Source organism: Macrobrachium nipponense, chromosome 11, assembly GCF_015104395.2.
Source record: "Macrobrachium nipponense isolate FS-2020 chromosome 11, ASM1510439v2, whole genome shotgun sequence".
In the NCBI taxonomy this organism is placed as follows: domain Eukaryota; kingdom Metazoa; phylum Arthropoda; class Malacostraca; order Decapoda; family Palaemonidae; genus Macrobrachium; species Macrobrachium nipponense.
This window is the reverse complement of record NC_061087.1, coordinates 101,955,320-101,960,319: the sequence shown is the minus strand read 5'-3', so window position 1 is coordinate 101,960,319 and position 5,000 is coordinate 101,955,320.

Here is a 5,000-nt window from a genome sequence, read left to right as displayed (position 1 = left end):
ACTAGATCAAACTAGGAAGTGCTTTGCCAGGGTTTATTGTTGTGTTAGAAAGCCTAGCTAGTTAGGAGTGTTCTACTAATAGTTACGGCATAAGAAGTGTACAATTCTATTGTCTGTGCTATGTTAGGGGAATTCATTTTAACTTAGTTTTCATTCCAAGTGTTGGTAACTGCTTAGTCTGCTAGCTCTCTCAGCTTCGTGCATGCGCTTTCCCAGCCAACCTTTGGTTCACTCAAAGCGGCAGCCATGTTTTATCCCTTTAAGCATTATCTCAACGATTTAAGCAAAGTAACGTAAGTTTTGAAGTTTTAACGTAAATAATATCAATCTCAGTACTAGTATCTATCATTCTGCCAGAGAAATTAACGTAATTCGCCTTGAATAAGAGATTAGAATTTCGTGTGTGTAAATCGCGTTCGCATTTACAGATCAGCTGTTTGAACGACACGCTGTCCACCGCTCTGCTAGCCTCACCATGCGTTTCACCTAGCATCGCTCACTCGCTCGCTGAGCGAAAGTTCCATTTCCTTTCGCACTAAACGTAACCTTTTTCCATTTACAAATGTTTGCTAACATCGTTTAAAATCCTTACCGTCATTTCACTTGTCACAGGGACCTAGTATCCTTACGTAAAGTTAACGTAAATCTTAAAAGTAGAGTAAATTACAAGAATTGTTAACGTAAAACGCGTCTTTGTGAAATTCATATTGAAACGCAAATCATTTCATAAGCGCAAGCCGCTACCATTAACGTAAACATCGTTCACCGCGACCACATTATCATTTTCATAAAACGTATTCAAAAGCAATTCTTTCATTAAACGTTAACGTAGGTAGATAATTTAATGCAAGTGCGTCATATTAAAACTAAAAGTATTAGTTCAATTACATACCAGGGAGTTCATCATATATCATTTTCACCCTCTCAGAAAGAGAGAGAGAGAGAGAGAGAAGAGAGAGAGAGAGAGAGAGAGAGAGAGAGAGAGAACCAGAACCTATTATTCACGAAGCCAAGAGTACTACGTCCAGTACCATTACCCATACATTAACATTATTTTAGTCTCTTGTGTCTTTCATTTACACTAAGCGTGATGCGTACGCGCCTGTGTCCCTTGCAGTTTTGCCAGCATTTATTTCATTTATCGAGTACTTCAGCAAAGGACTGAGCATTTTCAAATTACCATTACCTGTCGTTGCCTGAGTGGTCTTTTCCATTTTTATCACAAAAGACTTGCATATACCGCAAGCACAAACCGCACAGTGTGCCACCGCAACCTTCATTACTTCCATCAAGGAAGTCGTTACCAGTCTAGGACTGGCCACCACCAGTGCACGTCAGGTCTTACCATTTTACAGTGCCACTAATTAGTGACACTGTCCATCGACTGGCTGCTGAAGTACTCCCACCTTTTACTTTCTCTCCTCCACCATTACACTCTGCCCCGAACAGAGTACCATTTCTTTTCAGTATACTTGAGTATACTGCATTTAGTGTCGTCCGACGGGACACACCAGCACGATACCAGTGCTCCAAACAAGGAACGCCTCCTCATAAGTGCCGTGCACCTGTACAGGCCGTACAGGTAGCCCTATACCTGCGTGCCCGTCCTTACGGAACACCCAATTAATTAGTGTGTCCGTGTACAAGGGTCAGTGATCCTTCGGAACACTCAACAAGGGAACGCCTCCCGAAAGTGCCGCAATACCAGTACTACTAGTGCTGTCCAAAAGGAACGCCTCCTGAAGCGCCGTGCACCTGTACAGACGTACAGGTAGCCCTATACCTGCATGTCCGTCCTACGGAACGTCCATTTCATTAGAGTATCCACCATTTCGGATCACTCAACCAAGGAACGCCTCCATAAGTGCCCATTCCAGCGTCTCCCAAGTGAGGAACGCCCTTAAGTGTGACGTACGCCACACACACTATTTGATTTTCCACCTCATCAGAAGGTGCCATTCAAGAAGTGCCACAGAGCACCCAGTCTTTTCAGACTTTTCCACTACCACGTCGCAGAACCCATTTCCAAGTGAGTGCCACGTTACACAGTAGGCACTCCCATTCCATTCAGTACCCTTCCTGGCCATTATTTTCATTTTCATCCAAACCTCTACTGCAGCCTAAGGGAAATGTCTTCCCCTGCTTCCCACGACTTCTTTGCCATAGAGCTAGAGAAGCTCCAAATCCTCATAACTCTGGGCAAGGAGGCCTGTTACACTGGACCAGCACTTGACCAGTGGATGAAGGCGCAGCAGGATGCCGCGCGCCTGCAAGAAAAGGAAGTAAGAGAAAACCAGAGAAAAGCCAGAGAAGCAGAAAGGAAGGCAAGTGAAGAAGAGAGAAAGCATGAGCTAGCTCTCAAGGAGCAGGAACTCGAAATCAGGCGGGAGAAGGCCTGTAAGGAGAGTATCCTAGCTCAAGCCACTCTGCCAGCTTCCAGCCCTGCACCCACTGTCTCTCACAGTCCCGCCGTCTCTGGTCAGCCTCTTACCATTTTACTGCCTACCTCCTCCCTTTTGGAAGAGGTAAGCCCACCAGTTAACCCCGGACTTGTTTCCGAGGGTGATTCAATGGAGGATTCCTTAACCTCCCCACGTCAAATCACTGCCAGAGAGGACTCTTCACCTGTGCCAGAGCACACTGCCAGCCTTGGTGACTCCACAGATTCGCAACCTGTGGGGGCATCTCAGCCTTATCCTCCAGTGCCACGGAAGAGGTTCTGGAACAAGTTCTGCCAAGACTGTGGCCGCAAGGGTCACATATCTGCAAATCACGGAGGGTGCGCTAATCACAATATTCCCGCCATCACAATGGCAGTTACAAATCCTTCCTTACTAGGACCCCCGGCTAAGGGCCCTATAACTGTCGCACCCCTCCAAAGCCATTATCCCCCAAGCCACGTCAGAGCCTACGACGACTCTGGCGCTCAAATCTCCCTGATACGGGAAGATCGAATCCCCTGAGGGGCTAACGTCGATAGACGTCTCTTAATAAACATTGAAGGTATCAACCATATCAAGCTGATCCTTCCGACCATCCAATTGAGGGTCACCAGACCTCACTTCTCCAAGGTTTGTACCCTTGCAGTTGCAAGCTACATTCCAGGAGGTTACGACCTCCTCCTAGGCAAGACATGAAGTCTCCCTCTCGTTTCAAAAAGCCTAGGGGTCCTAATCCCACGTCAAATCACTCCAAAGCAAGGAGTCACCAAAATTCTACTTCCTCCAGGAAGTACAACCACCAACAGTCTCCCCCGTTACCAAGGAGGGAGATTGATCATTCACAGTTCCGTTGCAAAACCTGCAACGTACTAGGGCACTCCACGAATTGGCCTAGGTGCCCTAGCCGACTACCAGCAGCGGACACTGTCCATTTTCCACAAGGCTCAGCCTTCAACAAGAGACAGGAGCCTCTGTCTCCCATTTCCAAGGGCACGCTGAGAGGTATTGCACCTCCGGTACCCGCCACAGGTCCAGGCGACCTCAACACTCTGCCAGTGCCACTTGGTAGCACTGAGCAGTGCCAAGCTCTGTCCAGCCTGGACGTAGAGCCACCACAGAACTTGACCTCTGTGCCTGGCCCAGAGCTAGCACCGGCGCCTAACCTAATCATGGATCCTCCTACAGGAGATCTTCCAACAGGCATGGAGCTTACCGCAGCCCATGGCCAATCTCCAGCCCATCATTCTTCTTCTCCCTTACCTCTGTCGCCCGAGGATGAACCTCCGGCATGCCTTACCTTCACACCTCCTCTGGACGACCAGGAACTGCCCGACCAGGAGTCAGCCTGGAGTTTTCCCCTTACGATGGCTGTCGCAGCAGCCGGAGTGAGGGCCTCCCCTGCAGTAGGTTCCACCTCTACGACGGTTGCTGCAGATACCGAAGTAGGGTGTTCTCCTGCAATCCCTCAGGCTACCACTGCCTCTGCTCCTGACGGCGTTTCTGGCCTTACCCCAGAGTCCGTGCCTCCGTCTACTCCTAGGACTGGTATAGCCAGGCCCTGGATGAATAAGAAGAAGAAGAGAGGACGTAACAAATAACCCACTAACAAACGAGCCACATGCTCTCCTTGACACCTGTGCTCGAGGTACAGTGTCACATTCATTTGCAGAGTGATCCTGGCACCTACCCAGAGAAGGTAGCCAGCCTGATCTCTGCCAAGTAAACTAACCCTCTAACCCCTAGCAATTGTAATACTAACCCTCACTTAAATATAATTACCTCATTACATTTCCATCCTGGTATTCTACTAACCACTCATCATCCTCATGCATCATTACCTCATCTCATGTGTTCTAACAATTCCTGCGACACATCACTGCTGTGCGTACCACACTCTGGAATGATTGCGTCTCCAATTAACTGTATTGAGTAGGTTAGGCTAATGATTTAGTACCAGGGCACTAGGGTAGTAGCAGAAAGAATTTTCAAGTAACCTTATCTAGGGGTAGAGTAGACTGTCGTCACAGACAACCCGTAGTTATCACTTAGGCTAGACTACATTACTCCATTAAGTTAGTACACTTAGCATCTCCACCTATAAGTTAGGTAGGTCACTGTAGTTAGCTGTGTCGCTGCTCTAAAAACTTCGGTTAGAGTAAGAGAATTGGGTAGTCGAGACAATCAACTTATTTAAGCCAAGGCCTTCACGCCCGAAAGGGAGTGAATGCCTTCTTAACAGGGGGAGCTGCTACGTTTATTGATTGCCACATCTACCCAGTATTTAGTTCATTATTTTGATTTGTAAAACGGCAGCCATAGTCCTCCAAATATCAGCTGATTTTTAGGCGGGAAACCAAAACACACCAGCCAGAGATAGGGAGTTCCTGTAAGAAGGGGGAAAATATAGACTTGTCAGCTTTAGTGACGTATCCCAAAGGGAAGGATGTGGGCAGACTGGTACTTATTAGGCCTATATCTTAAGCTCTTTTTCCTGTGAACCCTCTGCTGTCTGTATGTTCTGTTTCCAGGATTGCCCTGCTCCTCGGGGGGTTAAGCTGA